A 21616-nucleotide genomic window follows, 5' to 3' on the forward strand; every position below is an offset into this window, starting at 1 on the left:
ACTTTATATAGATGTGCAAATTTTCTGCTTGTGGTGAGTTTTGTTTTCATTGTTTGTTTTGTGTGTGTGAGAGAGAGAGAGGCAGAGGCAGAGGCAGAGGCAGAGGCAGAGACAGACAGACAGACCGAGGGGGTGGAGGGAAGTGGTGGCGAATCCTCTCTGTTTTTTCATTCAGAACCAGTCAGAACTCTTGGATAGCTCCTTTAGAGTTCTTGGAGTTCTGACTAGAACCCGGAGCGGATTCAACACCCCACTGATATCAGAGCCAGCTATTGCAGCTGAGGTGGAAAGAACACGGCTTCCTAAAAAGTTCGGTGCTGAAAGTGTCACTCCGTGGTTTACCCCTCAGTCTCTTACACTGCTACAGTTACACTTGACAGAAGGTTAGTCTTCGACTTCAAAGTACTTTAGATAATGGCTTTTCATAACTCTGGAATTTGCATATGCATAAATGTAAAACTTATGGTTTTAAAGCTGCTTTTGTGTTGTTTTGTACTCCATTTTATGCACGATTAAATCACTGAAGGACGGAGCTGGCTAGGAAACAACTCATGGAGCGTTTCTGTCTTCTTCTTTTTTTTTGCTCATGAATTTCCTGTGCACTGTGTTTCTTGCCGAGATCAGCACAGGCATATAACACCCATTTTAAAAAAGAAGAAGTAAAGAAGAAGAGCAACCAACCATGACAGAGAGAAACATGATAAAGACAAAATACATTTGCAAAAGAAAAATAATTGAAATCTGCCTCAAAGAATATTGGCCCATCTAAATCATGTCCAATGAGTATAATTAGAATAATAAACATACATTGTTTATGGCAGAGCCATTTGTCACAAATTCTTATGTAGATAACAAATAGCTTATTCCCCCCTCCACTTGCTGAGAATCCCAAATACACATTGCAGACCAAGTTGATGGGGAACGACCACCAAATCTGTCAGCATAAATCCGATCCATCTCTGAAAGGTTTTGACATGTTTATCAAATTAAATGAGAGGAGGGAGAGAGAAACTGCCTTTCGTTCAGCTAATAATGCATATCGTAAGCATACAGCTAGTGGAAGCCAAGAGTGAGAAGAATATATCTGTTACAAGTGGAAGCTGGTGGCTCCAGTGTCAGTGGAGTGGTGAATCCTTTCCGGGTTTCATTCAGAACCAGTCAGAACTCTAAAGGAGGTATCCAAGGTGCTCTAAATGATCTATCCAAGGTGCTTCCAATGAGCACTTTAGATAGCTTCTTTAGAGTTCTGATGGCTTCTCTCTGAGAATCAGAATGGATTCATCTCCCCACTGACATCGGAGCCACTATTTATTTTATTTATTTTATTTATTATTGCATTTATATCCCACCTTTTTTCCTCCAAGGAACCCAAGGCGGTGTACATAATCCCCCTCCTCCTCATTTTTATCCTCACAACAACAGCCCTGTGAGGTAGGTTGGGCTGAGAGTATGTGACTGGCCCAAAGTCACCCAGTGGGTTTCCATGGCTGAGTGGGGACTAGAACCCAGATCTCCCGACTCCCTTAGCCACTACACCACACTGGTGACCATATGGAAAGGAGGACAGGGCTCCTGTATCTTTAAGAGTTGTATAGAAAAGGGGATTTCAGCAGGTGTCATTAGTATGCATGCAGCACCTGGTGACATTCCCTCTTCATCACAACAGTTAAAGGTGCAGGAGCCCTGCCCTCTTGTGTATCTAGCCAAGATGGCAGGGATCCTGCAGCAAAACCTTTCCAGGCTCCCTATGCCACCCCTATTTTGGTGAAAGCAGTTAGGGCAGCCTTCCCCAACCACAGAACCCACCAGATGAATCAGACAACAACTCCCATAATTCCCTGCCAGCTCACCACATCTGAGGCTTTACAATTCTGGCCAGGACTTCAAGTGAATTTCTATATGGAGTTGAGGAATGAATTCCTCCATTTATCCATGGCAATAGCTTTCACGATGGTGCTAATAATCAATAATTTCTGAAGAAGCTACTCGCGAAACAGGTTGAAAATATACTGGATTGCTGCACTCTTTGTATAAAACATCTCTGCTTAGTGTTTGCCCCTTATCATCAATTGTTTAACTGTTGTTTAAACACTCATTATTCAGCCATGTTAGCTTGTTAGTATAAATTGTATTAATGTTATTTCATGTTTCAGCGATGATGTGCAGAATTTTAAAAAATGATATATGTGATAAAAAGTATTCTCTTACCACAGCTTTGAAATTTATTATAGACTAGTAGTTGTGTGCCTTGTGCATTACATGCAGTACTTGTTTGGTTTTGTCAACTGCTGCCTTCTGAATTCAATTGAGCCACACAGTACTGCTTACCATATTGGGAGCATCTCCTTGCCTTTGGGCTCTCTCTGCAAAAAAATAATAATATGCTTATAGCTTAATTTTCGCTTTCATTTAAACAAAGACATCACTGCACTAGTCAGGCAGGAAATTTGCGGCAGGCGAGCTATTTCCCCCTCTCTCACTACGTTTCAAAAAATGTTCATTGTTTTCAGATATTTCACAGTGTGTCCTTAATTTTGCTTGATGTGACATCTGACAAGTTTACACTCAGGCCTCGTCTACACCTGCAGCCCTTTCACAATGGAGGAGGGATAATTGCGAAGTTTTTCTCTTCCACAATCGTCGTTCACGGGGCACACATGAGGGAATTTTGGCACTAGATGCACATGGTTGATGCCAAAACACGCTGATAACCAATCAAAAAATGTGCTGAAAATGGCAGCCGCCCACTCCCACACACATCTGAAACCACTGGATGCAGGAGCTCATACTGAACAGCAACAATTTTGTGAGGGGGGGGGCACACCAGCCACAGATTTCAAGATTTTTGCAAGAGAGCTGGAAAAAAACATGACAACTCCAGTCAGCAATATCCCGGGGAAACTGAGGGGTCATCCCTAGATCACTGCAGGAGTAGGTGAACATCATGTGGTGCGGTAGGAACGACCTCAATACTATTCTGGAATAAGCGGCTGGTGTAGACCAGCTGTCAGTCACAATCCTTCCTTTGCTATGGTGTAACGTGGGGGTCACCAACCTTTTGAGATCAGTGGGTACTCTCACAAAATGGCTGCCATGGGGCACCATAACCATTCAAAAAATAGCTGGTAGGTCTGGCTTGTCACAAAACACTCATTTCTAAAAAGGGCAAGATTAAAAGACAAATAGCTTGCCCAAGAACCTACTGTAAGTGCAGGTCTGAGCTTTAAGAGACAACCTTGGATAGCTCCTTTAGAGTTCAGACTGGTTCTGAGTGAAACCACCCCACTGACATCGGACCCACCAACCTCCAATGGGCTGAGTCCAATGGGAGCCTGTTCTATTGCTGGACAAAGCCATCTGCATATCCTTATTTCAACTCTTTCCTTCTCTGTATTTTAGATTTGGAAGTCTGTGTGTCTTTTTCTTTTTCTTTTTTAGTCCTTTGGCACTTCCCTCATAAGGCAGCGTTTGCAGCCACTTTGTCCTAATGCTCTCTGACTTCGCTGTCTGAGCCTGATCCATGGCCAGCCCACCTCCCCATTTGCCTGAAAGGTCACATTCCCCGAGTCCTCTGCACACACTCGGCTTCCTCTAGCAGACGCAGAAGGAAGGGCTCTAGGGCATCTTGTGTCGGAGAAGAACCACACTGAATCACAGCTCAGGAAAGGAAACAGATGGACTCTGGGATTTGCCAGGTCTTCCTAAGGGCAAAAGAGGCCACAAAACATGGCTCACAATCATTAAGAAGCAGTTCCCGATGCCCCAAACCATTAGGCTTACCTCAATTTAATACAAGGAAGTGCACTTGGCTTCCAAATACATGCGTTCGCATCTTTTAATCAGAAGCGGATTGATTCAAATTTGCCAACGATCAAGAGGATTTTGTTAATGCAGCCTTCCCCAACACAGATGCCCTCCAGATGTGCTGGATTACAACATCCATCTTCCCCTGCCAGCAGTCACCTCCATTGTTGGTGTCCCTTTCATCTCCTATGGTTCCAACCTGTGGAATCTCCTGAGCATCTTTCTTGCTCTCTATGGAGAGCAGGCCAATTTTGGGGGGAAATCATGGTCTCTCTATTGACTACTTAAAAGATGCCGGGCTCGGTATGTCTGAAGTCAATTCGAGTCTAATCGACTGCCCGAAGCAATTCCACATCACAGGGCCCTAGCTGTGTTTTACCTTTCTGAGCAACAGCTGTGTGGTCAAGGCATATGTGGCAAAAGGCAGTTTATTTAGCCCTTATGTTGACAACAGCAGGGACCCACACAAGACCAGCCGGGATTTAATGGCTGGTGTAGACATGCCCTCAGTTGGGGGAAGAAGGGATAAAAGAGTGAGAGAGCCAGACAGCCAGCAAGAGAGAGAGAGAGAGAGAGAGAGAGAGAGAGAGAGAGAGAGAGAGAGAGAGAGAGAGAGAGAGAGAGAAGACCATAACAAAGGAACAGAAAGATGCAGCTTGAAAAAGTCTATGTGCAACTTAGGGTAAAAGAACTTGCATTTTTGCAACTTGGGGTATACGTAAATATTTTATCATTTTCTAGTGATAATTTTTTTTGTATTGTGTTGTGTCTTTGTAATTTTAGAGCTATCGTTTAATTTTTGTAAACTGCCCAGAGAGCTTTGACTATCAGGCAGTATAAAAATGCAATAAATAAATAAATAAATTTTAATAGTGTTCACGTGTTATATTGTTTTTATATTTTTTAGCCTTATGGGTATGTATGTATGTATATGTATGTGTATATATCCTAGAGCCATTGGCTCTAGCCCTGCACTCCATCCTGCTCCTTGAGACCTTCACCTGCCTTTTCTTGCTCACCCCCCTCCACCGAGGGCCTTTTTGATGAACCTTTTGAGTCCCTGCAGTTCTGGTCTCTTCTCTGACCTTCCACATTGTCCATATGAACTCTAAGAGTGTGATCCTATGCATGTTTAGACAGAAAAAAAAATCCTACAACTTCCAGCATATCCCAGCCATCCATGTTATTGGGACCTGTAGGACCTTTTCTGTCTAAACATGTATAGGATTGCACCCAAATTTCCTCAGATTGGAAACTTAGGTTGCAATAACCCTGAGCACGCTTTTGAGAGAGAGTAACACCCATTGAACCTTGTGGCTTACAGTGTGCGTGTTTGTGTGTTGGGGGGTACATAGGATTGCACAGCTAGACATGATGGCTCCAAACCCTGAGACATTTTTCTTTTCTTTTTTGCTGAAGTTTATGGACTGAGGCCCATTATTTTTATATTCCTGTTCCTTACTGCAAAGATAGAAGCTCTTCCCCTGCAGCTAGGCTGCTTTGGGATGTGTTCCTATTAGATCTCCTGTGCTATGCAAGGGCAGCCTTGTTCAGGACGTGTGTAGGACTAGGAGACAGATATCAAGAGCAATGACAACACTGTTTTGTGAAAGAACTCGCCGCTCTCGAGTGTCATATCTTCTAAAGAACACTTTTTTCCTGCAGCTCTGCCTACCCTTTATTCCCATCCATTCTAATAAGATGATTCATTCCCAGGCTTGGGTTTCCTTTAAAGCAGAGCAAAACAAGCGGGTACAATCTAGGCAAAGTTCAGCACTTTTAACATCTCATTGATTTCAGCGGGGGAATCAAGCATGTGCTTGAAATCCCTCCCCCTAAAATCAATTCATGCCCAGATTCATGCTAAGGGGGCTTCCTTTCCTCTTTGGCGCTAACAAAATTGAACCAAAGCTTCTCAAAGAATGGAGTTAACTGATTTATTCATATGACGATGCTTCCCATTTTAATGCTCCATGCTCCCAGTCCCACCTCTGCCTCTTTTCCAGCCTTCGCCCAGCCTCGGTTCTTCCAGATGTTGTCAGACTACAAATCTCATTATCCCTGGCCATTGTCATGCTGGTTGGGGCTGATGGGAACTGGAGTCCAACAACATCTGGAGGCCTGTTTATGAATTCCGGGTTGGTGTTTTGGTAGTGCCATTTGAAAGTGTCATGATTTCTTAATATAGCTAGCAACGTTGCTGGGAGGGCTATGCTACAGCTGCAGTCATTTTGGCATGGAAGAGAGATCCTTCTGAATGTTCCCTGCTTCCACGATCGGCACTCATGGGGCACATGGCACTGATGCGTACCACAATTTCAGGAGTGCCATTGCAGGATCATGTGTGGCCCGTTATGCTGCTTGCGCATCTGGATCAGCAGAAGTGGGTGGTGCTGGGAAGATGATGCAGCTACAGGGCAAAGGTGTTTTTTTTAATGACTCATGAGGCATGCGCATGAGCGCAGATGTGCAGCAACACATGGGGGGATAGGAACGCCGTCGAATATGCGCTCCTGTGCAGATATAAGTTTGTATTAAAACACACACACACAGTGGTAAAACATGCCGATAGACATCCAAACATGTGGCAATGGTGGACCCGCACACCTCCGATACCCATGCACACATCCGTCACAGCTGATTGGCTGTTCGTGTGCCCGGAACCTGTGGTGAACAGCAATGACCTCGCAAAGGGGGGGGGGTCACACCGCAAACATTTTTCGGAATGGACAAGAGAGAGAGACGGGAAAAACGCAACAACAGCGGTCAGGGATACTCCGGTAAAACTGAGAGGTGGAGCTGAGATCACCGCGGGAGCAGATGAACGACATGTGCCCCATTAATGATGACTGCGATACAATCCTGCAATAAATGGCTGGTGTAGATTCCCCCGAAGTTAGATTGAATGATAGTACAGACTCTTTGGAAGGACAACGTTCCCTCTTCCATGCAAACTCGTGGTAGTTGTGTGATATTCTTACAAACCCTGATCCAGCACCAAAAAAAAACAAAAAACATGATGGATGGAGGAGTGGTTTTGCTGCGGAGGAAAGGGAGTTATGCTGTTTATTTCTTCTTTTTCTGCTTCCCTAATGTAGACGGTTGTGCAATCCAGCACAGGAGATGAGGAGTGTGCAGCCTACAAGTGGAGATGTTGTTTGTTTGCTTAACGGTGGGACAGAAAGTGGTTGACCTGGAGATGGGGAGATGCAATATCTGTTGGCTTATCCTATATCCCAATAGCGAACTCATATGTGGATCGTTCTGTAAACAAAATGGCACCACCCATGCATAAGAGGGATTTATCAGTGGAATCAAGGGAACTCCAAAGATTGATGAGGTTAAAAAAAAAACCTCAATGAGGACTGAGTGTGTCCATGTTTAGCCTGGACATGTTTAGCCAGGAGAAGAGAAGAGTGAGGGGGGTGCATGATAGCACTCTTCAAATACTTAAAAGGTTGTCACACAGAGGAGGGCCAGGATCTCTTATCGATCCTCCCAGAGTGCAGGACACGGAATAATGGGCTCAAGTTACAGGAAGCCAGATTCCAGATGGACATCAGGAAAAACTTCCTGACTGTTAGAGCAGTACGACAATGGAACCAGTTACCTAGGGAGGTCGTGAGCTCTCCAACAGTAGAGGCCTTTAAGAGGCAGCTTGACAATCACCTGTCAGGTATGCTTTGAGGTGGATTCCTGCATTGAGCAGGGGGTTGGACTTGATGGCCTTATAGGCCCCTTCCAACTCTATTATTCTATAATTCTATGATTCTACGTCATGCCTTACCTAGAAGAAGAGTCATCTGATGAGGAAAAGGAGGGGAAGAGCCAACACAGTGGCTAATGAAAGAGAAAATGCTGGCTAATGAAAGAGAAAACAGAAATTCAGGGATGGGAGGAGGAATGGAATGGAGTTACCTGGAAGACTCCATGACTGGCTAGCTGGAACCCTGAATAAGAGCACTCTGTACTGCAACATTTTGTTGCAGTTCCTGATGGTCCACAGAATCAGCCATTATGCCAAAATCTTCTGGAAAGCAAGAAAAAAAATAGTCTCAAGTAATCACAATGCTTCAAACTGGACCTTATCCCTGTACTCTTCACATTTGTGAAACAATCAATCAACCTAGGGTGAAATCCCAGATTCACCCCCACTGGAGGACTGAAAGAGTGGTGTGATTTGTTTACCAATCAAACCCTGTCATCTTTAAAGACGGGTGCACATGATTGCAACAGTTATTATTTATCATTTCACATCATTTGCAGAGTTATTTGCCATCTTTATTGTATTCTCTGGTGCTGTTTATTTGCTTTTAACATTTATAAATTGCCACTCTGCTATAAAGCACTGGAGGCAATGTGCAACATATGAAAACCACTTACAGTTACAATATTACTTTTTTTTTTCAAGAAAAAAACCCACAATCCCAGAAAAACTAAAACCAGCAGCCAATTAAGGGGAGCTGCCAGAAAACAATGTCCAATAGGTACCTTCTATAAGCCTGATGGAACAGTTTCTTTCATCGTTCCAAAGTTCAGCTTGAGAACAGATGTGTGTGTACATGTATTAAAATTGGGGCATACTGCAATTTTTATTGCAGCGGGCTCCCTTAGCTTGGGCCTGTTCTCCGCCTGCCTTTGCAATGCATTTGACAAACATACTGAGTAGTGAATTGCATGCCAATTTGTAAGTCTTTCCTTTCCTTTCCTTGGATATTCCAGGCAAATTCTTCATCTTTTTTATTTTTAAAATGCCACATCTATGGGTTTTTTCTCAATTAAATATATATTTGTCTCCCAGCTTTATATTTCAACAGTTTAAAGCAGAATTATTATTATTTTTCATGCTGAAAGAGTGCTTTGGAGAGTAGCTTAGCAGTGGAGTCTTGTGGCTTCGATTTCGGTGGGGCTGTGAATCCATTCTGGGTTTCAGTCAGAACCAGCCGGAACTCTAAAAGACCTATTCAAGGTGCTGAACCAAACTGGGTTTAGCACCCTGGGTAGCTCCTTTAGAATTCTGAGTGGAGCCCAGAAGGGGATCACAGCCCCACCAAAACTAGAACCACCAGCTCCCACTGTGGGTTAGTGTTCTCACTGGTTCCCAGGCAAGCTTCTGCAGTGAACAGGAAGTAAGAATTTCCCCTGAGCTTGATGCAAAGTAGAAAGTTGTACATCCAACCTGGATGCAGAGCCGGCCCTGCCCTTAGGCAGTGAGGCAGCGGCATCCTCCCAGTCCTAAGCCTTGCAGCCGTTCCCCTCTGTTGCAAGAGACTATCCCAAGATTTAACTTACAACCCTAAATTAAATCTCGGGATATTTTTCCATTACAGCCCAGTAGACTCCTGTTACTTTGTTCACAGGTACCCACAGAACAGTTCCAAAGTAATTGTCACCGAAGTCACTTAAACCAACATAAAATATTTTATGCAAAGACTAATTGAATGTGCCTGGCAGAAGACGGACGAAGCGAGGCTCATGGCATGTCAATACGCATAAATGATTGCAGTGTTTTCTAGCAGAGCGATGATTTACGGAACCCATTTATGGGCTCGCTTCCCAAATAGGTTGGGTGTTTTTTAGTCAACTAGGTTCGATTGGGCTTGGGGGTGAGCTGCTATGAACACCGCTCTACGGTGGCCAGATCCAAAGGATGAAAGAGCTCCTCTACCTTACAGCGTTATACAGAACAGGGGGGTTCAGCAGGGGCCTGACAAGCTGAAATTCCCTCTTTTCCAGAATTCTGAAAGGCGACAGAGCGCTGATGGTGTAGCACGAGATGTTGAAGTGCAGAGGAGGCCTGTGTGCTTCGATGTCGGTGGGCCAGTGAATCCACTCCAGGTTTCAGACAGAACCAATCAGAATGCTAAAGGAGCTATCCAAGGTGCAGAAGGTTCCATTGGTTGCAAGGCAACCCCCAAAATGGATTCAGCACCTTGCATAGCTCCTTTTAGAGTTCTGAATGGAACCTAGAATGGATTCACCACCTCAGTGACATTGGAACCACCAGCCTCCACTGTTAAAAGTACAGGTGTTCATCATGAAAATCCCATAGCTCCGCCCCCAAGGAGAGTCCAAAAACTCAAGCAGGTGAGTTGATCCATAGGAGCAGACTAGTTCTAGCAGTTTTACTCTATACCAGGAGCAGGTCTTGTGTAAAGCTCATGGGTCTCAATTTCCCAGGGTTTCTCGGGTTTTTGGAAGGACAGTCCCCTGGTATTCATAGGAGGGGGCCCAGCCTATCTGGAGGCTTGATAAAGCCTGCCAATCACAGGGACTGATATTGCACACACCACTCTTTCCTTTTCTGATGAAACTGCTATTTTCCCTAGGAGGGAAAATACCATTGGAGGACCATGTGGATCAGAACTGTGGCATGGGGGAGAGGCTTAAAAAACAAAACAAAAAACTCCATGCATGTCACAGTGCCAAACTTGGTCATCCTCCCTCCATCTGTGACTCCCTCCCTCATACATAAACACACACACACACACACACACCCCTACTATTTAAACATTCAAAATTAGACACATTAAGTGTAGCCAGACAGTTATCATCACACCTAGTTTAGCTTTAACAGGCTCCAAGAAGTGACCCCACATATATCCCGGGGTAACTCCCTATACTAGGAACTAGGGCTGTGCACCCCCTGCCCGAACCGGTTCAGATCCCAATCCAGACTTTCCGGATCAGGCCCAAACCAGTTCGGGATCGATATTTGGCCCCCATTTTGGCCCCCCTTCCCCACTTACTTGCTTCCGCAGTGGCATGAGGTTTAGACCATGAGGTTTCTAGTTGTCAGGAGCTGCTTAGGCTAGGACCACAAAGAACCCACAGCTCACTCTGTACAGACCTGCCCCATGCTATGGCTCTAGGCACAGTGAACTTCCAGACAGGTTGGGGGGATCTCCCTGGGCAGTGGAAGATACCCCACAACTGGGCCAGCCCAAGACCTTTTGTCGCCTGAGGCAAAGAACAAGATGGCACCCCTCCAATTTTGTGACTGGCTTGGCAGATGATTCTGTCAAACACTGATGAGGGGACAGCATTCTCCACTGTGCCTGAAGGGGGCAAGCTCATTTACGAGGTGCAGGGGAGGTCACATGGCACACAAGTCTCTCCACCAACACCTTGCTGCTGCCTCCCAGCATCTGACACCTGAGGTGACTGCCCAATAGCAGGGCCAGCCCTGGTGAAGTGGCTCAGCCTGCTCAGGATGGCCACTGGCTGTCCTAGACAGGAAGGGCTGTGACAGCTTCCTCTTTAGATGGAGAACTTTGCAAGAGTGGCTGTTGTCTTTCCTGACTCTTATCTTCCAGTTTCTCCTGGCTCAATCCCCTTGGCGTGTCCCCTTGACACTTGGCGTGATTCCTAGCTCCCATTTGATGGCTGCCTATGGCTACAGCTCCCAACATTCCTGACCATTGGCCATGCTGGCTGAGACTAATGGGAGTTGGAATCCAAAACATCTGGAGGACACCAAGTTGAGGAAGGCTGGCCTGACCAACTCAACCCCAAGAGGTGTTGGTACAATGGGTTGTTCCCAGCTGAGGAACTTTTGGGTAGTATCCAATGTTAGTCCTACATAGAGTAGACCCCTTGAAATGAATTGAATTTAAGTTACTCATGACTAATTTAAATCCCATTTATTTCAATGAGTCTACTCTATGTAGGACTAACATTGGATACCACCCTTTGAATTTCCTTCTTCTATGCCTCCTGAGATGTCTTGTATTTCATTATCTTTTGCTTAGTTTGCCCATTACCATTCTGTCGATTGGCATCTCTTCAAGAGCAATAGATCATGACAGCTTTCTGGGGAACTTCTGGCTCCTCCAAGAGGGCCGTCCTGGTTCATTGATAATAATTGCTTTCTGCCTGCTCTCTTATCTGTACCCCATCCAACACGCCAATTCAAATATTCATAAGTATTGATTTTCCCCAGGCCACTGACATCTTCAACACGATCCAAATGGTGTAATCTCTAGTGGGTTCACTACGTCGTTACCACTGCAAAATGATGTCATGTGCAACTTAGGGACACTTCGCTCTTCATGCAGCATTTTTATAGTTTTGCAAGCGCTCAGCGCATTGATCAGAGATCTGATGACAGGACTGGGTCAGATGTAACTAGGAGCAGGTCATGCTACACAACATGTTCAATCACTACAGCATTATGAAGGATTCCATGGGAGAGGTGGAGGGGGTGGCAGGGAAGACCTCAGTGGCTTGCTCCAGCTGGCCTCTCCCCTCCCGTACAGGTCCACGAACCATAACCTCCTATGTGGGAAAGACCCTGGGTAACTTATTATGTATTGAAACTCTTTATTGTTTCAATATATAAGAGAGCTTCGGCTACTGGGCAGTATAGCAAATAAATAAATAAATGCATAAAGATTGTGGGGTTTTTTTTTTAATGCATTTGATGTTATTTGCAAGTCACCTTGGAAGGATTTGTATCTTGAAGGGGGGATAAAAATAATTGGAATAAATAAATAAGAATCAATAATGCATTTGGCCATAAGAGCTCCATCACACCCACGATTTAGTGCACTCTCGCCGTGCCTAGTGTGCGGATTTGCAGCACAGTACTCACATGACACCGTGCCTGTGCTGCTGACACCCTGCCTCTTCCCCAGCCTTTCCTAGAACGCCTAAAGTCTGGATTATTTCCCTAAGTGTGTTTAATGCACCCTTAAGACTCCTTGTAGTGCTGTACTCACATTTTCTTTTGAGGGGGGTCATGTGCTGTGATGGGAGACTTGCTGTTGGCGTGAATGGATTGCATCAGGTCCTGTCAGGGAAAAGTGATCTCTCCCAGCAGCTGGCTCCAAGCCTCAATAGAAAACCCCAACCTTGCATCCCAGGCTCGAAAGCATTTTTTAAAAATCGTACAATGCCCAAATCTCTGCAGAGACAGGAGTGTTCTCCCTTGATGCCCCCAAAGAGCCAGACTAAACAGTCGTTCCATTTTTGCTGGGCAGAAAGGCGGTCTGGTTGAAGTGCTCAGCTGACAGGACCTGCTGGTATATGTCTTGTGAAAAGGTGTGAAAGGAGCAACCAATGAACTGGAGGGAGAAAGAGAAGGGGCAGGGTGGAGTGGAGTAGAAGAGCAGGTGGAAGAAACCAGAAGCTTGACGTGCTTATGCATCAGAGGTTAAAAAAAAAAAGCTGAAGGAAAGCAGGAAATTTTACGTGTGATGGAGCTCTAAGTGTCCTCTTACCAATAACATCTCTTTCCTACAGTCGGAAAGCCAAGGAGGCATAAAGAGGCATTCTTTGTGGTTACCCACAGGTCTGCACCATACATACCCATTCTTTATTTCTTATTTTATTATCTACTAGTAATACATATAGACTGCTTAATATCATAAAATCTCCAAGGGCGTAATGCTATGCATTTTTAGACAGAAAAAAGTCCTACCACTCCCAGGACTCCTGGGCCAGCTATGCTGCATGTTGCAGGACTTCTTTTCTGTCTAAACATGCATAGGATTGCACCCTAAGCGGTTTAGGATGCAATCCTATGGAACTCGGAGGCTGATAACTCTCCAATGCAGGGCAGCAGAGCACAGAGGCAATCCTCACCCTGTAGTTTTGACTAGACAGGTGATTTCACCTGTCTAGCCAGAGAGCTTTGGGGCACAAGGCTGCAGAGCACATAGGAAGGTGTGTAACTCAGCTTCTGTGAACTCCTCCCCCCTGCTCCTGGGACCGCCCCCTTTTCACTGTCTCCATGCTCCATTCCCAAGTGTGGAGATATAGCCAACGTGGAGAGCACCACACCAGCTATGAGGCTCCGAGATCAGAGCCCTGGTTCCAACCTTGGATCCCAGAAACCGAAAAATCCTATGTCATAAGAACATAAGAAGTGCCATGCTGGATCAGACCAAGGGTCCATCTAGCCCAACACTTATCGGGGTAATTGCTTACCCAAAAATATAGCAGAGTGCGAAATAGCAGCAGCGTAGAGTCTGGAAATGGTTTCAGCTTGAATTTAGGAACAAAAAGAAGCACTCACGGTCTTTGGTCAGCAAGAAGCTTTACTGACACTAAATAAATTACTTACAGAATAAATGGTCATATATACAGTCCTTTCACAGTACAGCAACAACGTAGCAGTATAACATCAGCAGTAAGTTCCAGCAGTAAGTTCCAGCAGTAAGTTCCAGCAGTAAGAACCAGCAGTAAGAAGCCATACAACATGGACTTCTTAAATACACTTTTCTCCTTGGCCCAATTAACCAATAGTCTCTTCATCTTGTACATCTCGTACCGCACGTAGGCCAGGGAAGAATCTGCTTCATACTGGACTTCTCCTGGCAGAGACAATCTGGCCAAGGACATCTTTTTAACTCTTTAGAGTCCTTTTCCTTCTGTGGGTAAAAACCTAACCACAACACCCTTTCATTTTTAACTACAGAAAAAATACAATTTACATTTCATTACATTTTACCTGTAAGAAATCAACTTTACATGTTTACAACAATCCCAACATTGTGTACATTTCTCTGTGTTTTACATTTCCCAGAGACTTATTTATATGTAAGCTTTTCTTTTCTTCTTCTTCCAAGCACTGTTGAAAAACTTTGTGCTTTGGGGCGTTGAACTACTTTGCAATCTTCCAACTTGCAAACTTTCAGCAATTTTAAAACTTTCTGCTTCTGGCTTTTTAGGTAATTTCCTTTGGAAACTTTTCTACCTCTACACCAAGGTAACACCTAACTTTCCCCAGAGACTTCAGTTTCATTCCTTTCTGCAGCTTTGGGCTGAGTTTTCTTGAATGTGGTCTTGGGAACTCCCTGCCACCAGTAGACGAACCACTAGCTCCACAATCATGTACTCTTTTGCTTGCCCCTTTGCATACAGACACGTGTGTTTGAAAACACCCCCTTTCAGTTTTCGCTGCCTGAAAACACTTTTCTTGCTCTTGTTCAGACAATTTCAACACATCACTGTAACTCTCAGGTTCAGACTTCACACAACACACACTGAATTCATCTGAATACTTTAAAGGTGGAATTCCTTTGTTTTTTCTTTGTGAACGACGAGGTACACTGGAAATTTCTTCCTCCCTTTCATTTCCCTCCTCCCTTCCACTTTTGGGAGTGGAAACACTCTTCTCAGAGATGTGAGGGCTCTGAGAAGTTAACCCCTGAGTTACTGTTTTCTCCTGGTTGTTCACAGTTTCTAACAGAACTTGGGAACCTTGAATCCTGTCCCAACCTGCTTCCTGAAAAGTAGCAGACCTAGAAACAACCACCTTCCCATGACTTAGGGAAAAACGCCAAGATTTGGATTGCATGCCAGAATAACCCACAAAACGTAATTTCACAGACTTGGTTTCACCTTTAGATCTTTTGGACTTTGGGATATGCACGTATGCCCAAGACCCCCATGTTCTCAAGTGAGACAAATCTGGCTTTGAACCAAAAAGTAAACAGTAAGGCGAACTGCCTGTAACCCTGCTCCAGGTTCTATTACACAGATAGTTTGCGGTTAAAAATGCTTCTCCCCACAAATCTTGCTCAGCGTTTGCATCAGCCATTAGAGAATCTTTCTTCATTTGAAGTACTCCAATTCTTCTCTCAATTGACCCATTTTGAAAAGGAGTTTGGGGATCTATTAACCTGTGTGTGATTCCTGTTTTCCTAAACCACTCACAGAACCTTCCAGAAACAAACTCACCCCCACGGTCCGACTGCACAGAAATAATGGGCTTGTTAAAGAACTTTTCCGCCCAAGTTTTCCAATCCCTAAAAGTTTCAAAAGCTTCTGATTTTCGCTTCAGTAAATAACACCAACTAAAGCGTGTATAATCATCCAGAATTACAAGCACGTAACTGGATCCCCCTTGTGTAGGCGTGAATGGCCCTACCAAGTCAATAAACACCAGTTCAAAAGGCTTTTGTGACACCCTGTCACTTTTCCTGCAGATGTTCTGCACCCGGGATTTGGTCTGATGACAGATTGAACAATCCAAGAAATTTTTACAGTTTCGCAAGCTTAACCCTGTACACACTTGAGGCATGTGACTTAACACTTTAAAACTTGCATGACCTAAACGCCTGTGCAACTCATGAACACAATTTTTATGGTCTGGCACGTTACCAGTTTGTGCCACCCTTTCTTTACCTGCACCCATGTAAAACAGTCCATTTTTAACATGTCCCAGTGCCACATTTTGTCCATCCTTAATCACTTGGCACTCATCCTTCTGAAACGTAACAACGTATCCTTCAGACGTTAGAGCACTAACAGAAAGGAGACAAAAATCTAAATCTGGAACATACAGAACCTGTTCACACTCCTTTTGCAGACATGGAACGTAGCAACAGCCAATTCCTTCCACCCTCGACGTTCGTCCATCTGCAAGCGTGATTGACTTCACCTTGCTTGGTTCCAACTTCCGAAACGCCTCTGGATTATTTGAAATTGTTCTGGACGACGCAGAATCAATCAGCCAAACCTCTTGGGCCTCGTTACACCTCACTGTGGCTGAAACAAATGCATTCGAGCATTCCTTCTCCTCTCCAGCCTGTGTAACTCCCTTCTTCCTCTTTTTACAGAAGCGTTTGATATGACCCGGCTGTTTGCAAAAATAACACTTTCTTATTGCAACTGCGGTTCTCTCCACACTGTTGTCTTGGAAACACTTATCTCTCTGCATTCTTTCTCTGCTGCCAAGGGCTGACTGCTTAACCCTTTCCTGGCAGTTTTCCTCCTTCCTGGAAAGACGCCGTTTCTCTTCTTGGAGCAAACGACCCGTCAAATAATGAAGAGTGAGTTCATCAGTCTTCATACTTTCCAGACTGGTTGTCAGAACGTCCCAGCTTTGAGGCAACGACCCCAAAATTAGGTAGCACTTATGCTCTTCCGTAAAAACGATTCCGACCTCCTGCAACTGGACAAATAGAGATCTCACCTGTTGGAGATGATTTGCCAAACTTCCAGCCTCCTCCAACTTTAACCGATACAGCTCTCTGGTGAGACTCAGCCGTGTGCTTGCCGACGCACGCACATAAATCTGTCTCAGCGCATTCCAGCTGTCTCTTGCCGTCTCATCTCTGGTGATATGGACAATTTGCGAGTTCTCCATACTCAAGACAATGTTTGCTTTGGCCCTTTCATTCTGCTCTTCCCACACTTGTGCTTCTTGAGCAGTCTGACCAACCGGCCTCGGGACACTCACGACGTTCCAACATCTGTCCCGCTTCAAAAACATTTCCATCTTGAATGACCACGTTAAGTAATTTCTCTCATTCAGCCGTTCCACCGGAATACTGGATGCCATCTGAACCTGGGCCATCCTCACCGGCTGGGCTGGAGCGCGACTCACACTGGATACAGACCCGTCTGAGCTCGATGAACTGCCTGAGCTCGACTCCGTCTTTCCCTCCAGCGTTCCTTTGCTCTCAAGCTTTCCAGCAACCAAAAATTATGCCTTCCAGATTTTCTCTGGGCGCATAACCTATCGGGGTAATTGCTTACCCAAAAATATAGCAGAGTGCGAAATAGCAGCAGCGTAGAGTCTGGAAATGGTTTCAGCTTGAATTTAGGAACAAAAAGAAGCACTCACGGTCTTTGGTCAGCAAGAAGCTTTACTGACACTAAATAAATTACTTACAGAATAAATGGTCATATATACAGTCCTTTCACAGTACAGCAACAACGTAGCAGTATAACATCAGCAGTAAGTTCCAGCAGTAAGTTCCAGCAGTAAGTTCCAGCAGTAAGTTCCAGCAGTAAGAACCAGCAGTAAGAAGCCATACAACATGGACTTCTTAAATACACTTTTCTCCTTGGCCCAATTAACCAATAGTCTCTTCATCTTGTACATCTCGTACCGCACGTAGGCCAGGGAAGAATCTGCTTCATACTGGACTTCTCCTGGCAGAGACAATCTGGCCAAGGACATCTTTTTAACTCTTTAGAGTCCTTTTCCTTCTGTGGGTAAAAACCTAACCACAACAACACTCTGTTCGCACGGTGGCCAACCAGCCATCGACCAGGGATGAACAAGCAGGACATGGTGCAACAGCACCCTCCCACCCATGTTCCCCAGCAACTGGTGCACACAGGCTTATTGCTTTGAATACTGGAGATAGCACACAACCATCAGGGCTAGTAGCCACTGTTAGCCTTCGCCACCAGGATTTTATCCAACACGTCCCACCATCCCTGACCACTGGCTATGCAGCAACATCTGGAGGGCCACAGGACAGATGCTGCAGCCCTGGCCTAATACCTACAATCTCATAGTACAGCTTCAGTGCCCTGGCTCCTGTAGAATCAGGGGGAATAGATGTTTTCCTCATAGCCTGCTACTTTGCTACTGCTGTGTTTTCCCCAGCCCTGGTTTTTAAAATCATCCCACCGCATCATTTTGTTTGGTTCCTCACTGCTGGTTTTCCTCCTTTTCTCGGTGGGACTTCTGTGGCTCGACAGATGCCTGTTCTCTCTCTCTTAACGTCGCGTTTCCCCGAGTTGGATTGAATTGGATTTTTATCTGAGGTAATTGTGAAGCACTTGAGGAGATTTCCATCAGCCACAGAATAAATAAAAATGGATGGGAATAGATTGGATTACTGCTTTGACTTCATCCGCCCCCTTCGCATGGTTCTGACAGGCTCTTACACCCACGTGCTGACGCTCTGCGCGTGGAGTTGGTTACGGGTTGTTGTCTTCAGGGCCTGGCCGGCTCAGGCAATGGGAGAAAGGCGGCAGAACCGAGTACGTTGCTTCAGGTGACATCTTTGAGTGCTTTCCCCAACGTTTTAAAACTCCCTGCAAATAGACAAGCCACAGAACAGGATAAGGGCATGAAGCTGATTGGTAGGACATTCCAGACGGATGAAAGGAAGGACTCCTTCACACAGTGCATAGTTAAACGGCGGAATTCACCACCACAAGATGTAATGATGGCCACCAATTTGGATGGGTTTAAAAGGGCTAAAATTCCTGGAGAAGGAGGAGGAGGAGGCTGTTAATGGCTACTAGTCCTGATGAGTCTACCTCAAGCAGCAGAGGCAGTTTGCTGTGGAACATGGGCAGGAGGGTGCTGTTTCACTCATGTCCTGCTCATGGTTGTCCCTGGTCAACAGCTGGTTGGCCTCTGTGTGAATGGAGTCCTGGACTAGAGGGACCCTTGGTCTGACCCAACATGGCTCTTCTTATGTTCTTAAGATGTAGTGATGGCCACCAATTGGCTATCAATGGCTACTCATCCTGATGGCTACATGCTACCTCCACTATCAGAAGCCATATGGCTATGTGCACTAGTTGCTGAGGAACATGGGCAGGAGGGTGCTGTTGCACCCATGTCTTGTTTGTGGATATTCTTCGACAGCTGGTTGTGCACTGTGTGAACCGAATACTGGACTAGATGAACCCTTCGTCTGACCCAGCAGGGCTATTCTTATGTTCTTAAGGGCAAGGATAATAGCCCTAGTGTCACCACATGACAGCTAGGTTGACCATATGAAAAGGAGGACAGGGCTCCTGTATCTTTAACAGTTGTATAGAAAAGGGAATTTCAGCAGGTGTCCTTTGTAGGCATGCGGCACCTGGTGAAATTCCCTCTTCATCACAACAGTTAAAGCTGCAGGAGCTATACTAGAGTGATCAGGTGCAAAAGAGGGAAGGGCTTCTGCAACTTTAACTGTTGTGATGAAGAGGGAATTTCACCAGGTGCTGCATGCAAACAAAGGACACCTGCTGAAATTCCCTTTTCAATATAACTGTTAAAGATACAGGAGCCCTGTCCTCCTTTTCATATGGTCAGCCTAGGATTGGACATCTCTTCAAATAGAGGACAGCTTCAAAACAGAGGACTATCCTTTGGCAGCCCTTCAATTACAGGACTCTCCTTTGTAAAACAAACAAACACACAACCACTCAACATTGAGCCCAATGCCCCAGCAGAGTCGACCGCTGATACCTAACCAGTGCACTTTCTAAGAATAAATGAATGCAGTTATCTGTTGGCACATAGGGTAGCCATATCCTGTTTTACAGAGGACCCTCCTGTCCTTTGAAGGGCTGCCAAAGGACCAGCCTCTGTCTGAAGGCATCCCATACCTGAAGGGCGATCATGTCTAAGTTCAGAAAAGTTGCCCCTCAACAATTAGAACCCAGACTGCAGACTGAACAGGCAGTCACCCAAGTCACCAGGACATAGTCTTCCCCACCCCACTATTTTGAGAGGTACTGTATTTCTATTTAAATTATAATTATAACTTTTAAATATGCACCTTAAAAGATTTTTTTATTTATTTATTGCATTTATATCCCACCTTTTTTCCTCCAAGGAACCCAAGGCAGCGTACATGATCCTCCTCCTCTCCATTTTATCCTCACAGCCACAACCCTGTGTGGTAGTTTGGGCTGAGAGTCAGTGACCGGCCCAAAGTCACCCAGTGAGCTTCCATGGCCGAGTGGGGACTAGAACCCATATCGCCTGTCTAACACTGAAACCACTACACTACACAGGCATATAAATGATATAGGCACAATTTACACAAATCAACGTCATCTTCTTTTTGGTTGTGCATTTCCCTCTTTGGGGAAATGCACAACCTAAGTGGCCACCCTAGTTCAGTGCCAGGCAACTGAGCGGACAGCATTTTAATTTCCTTCAGTACCCCCAATGTAGCGTCGCTCTAGAATATTGTGGGAAATTAAAATGGCGGCCATCTGCTGAACCAACTGAAGAATGCAGTTGTCATGCAAGACCGCCAAGGGTATCTGCCAGTGTAGGAGGGGGTCCACTAGAGTAGAGGTGGGCAGAAGGTCCAACTCCAGATGTTTGGGACTTCAGTTCTCAGGAACTGCAGCAGCAGCATCCATGGTCTGGAATGCTGAGGTTTGACATCCAAAACATCTGATGATCTACCACCTCTGCTCTAGAGGGAACTCTGTCCACATCCCCTCATGCCCTGGCGCCTGGGAAGGTTTAGAATTTTTCTGGTTTTTCTATTTGCAAGGACACTGTTACATGGAGCAAAGGGTTTCCCCTAAAAGTAGGAGTGGGGATCTATTCCTGAAGGATTAGCAAAGAGATGGTGATGATGATGATGATGATGATGATGATGATGATGATGATGATGATGATGATTTTCACTTTATACCCCGCCTATCTACAAAATACCCTAGGCAGCATTGAAAGGCCTGAAAAGTTTAGGTGTTCATTGTAAGAGCGGCGAACTTCTTCTGATAAAGGCATGCATTCACTATCGCCCACTGAAGCCATCATGACTTACATATAGAAAATAAATAGCTTTCAGCTTCTGCTCGTACATCAGTCTTTGAAGTTCCATGTTCCACAAATATTTCTGCTATTAATACTTCACTGCTTGAATGTTCCCCACATACAAACAAGAACGTTCGTGTGAGTATGTGAGGTGCGGGAGGGGGTGAACAAAATGGAAAAATGGCCTTGCCCCTACCCGTGAAGGAATCAATAAAGAAACCGAGCTGACATTCATGAGTACAAATGCATTTTCATTGCCCAGAGACTTGCAAACGCGATCTGGAGGGAGGAAGGAGCAAAAGCGTGAGCGTGAGTCATGGCTTCCTGGTGACTTCCTTTATTTGCTCTCTTCCGCGGGTGTAGCATACAGAAGCAGGAAGACAAAAGGGAAGAAAGGCAAAGGAGAGATGCCATGTTGCAAGCTGTCATCCTCAAGACTGAATAGGAAATGATCAGCTCTAAGAATGCAAGTGCACCTACCTGTTCCAACAGCAGTATACTTAGGCCCACAGTAATGTTGCTTTTTCGCTACTGTTCGTCCTGCCAGTTCGAAGGGAAAACACA

Source organism: Elgaria multicarinata, chromosome 9 (assembly GCF_023053635.1).
Source record: "Elgaria multicarinata webbii isolate HBS135686 ecotype San Diego chromosome 9, rElgMul1.1.pri, whole genome shotgun sequence".
NCBI lineage: Eukaryota > Metazoa > Chordata > Lepidosauria > Squamata > Anguidae > Elgaria > Elgaria multicarinata.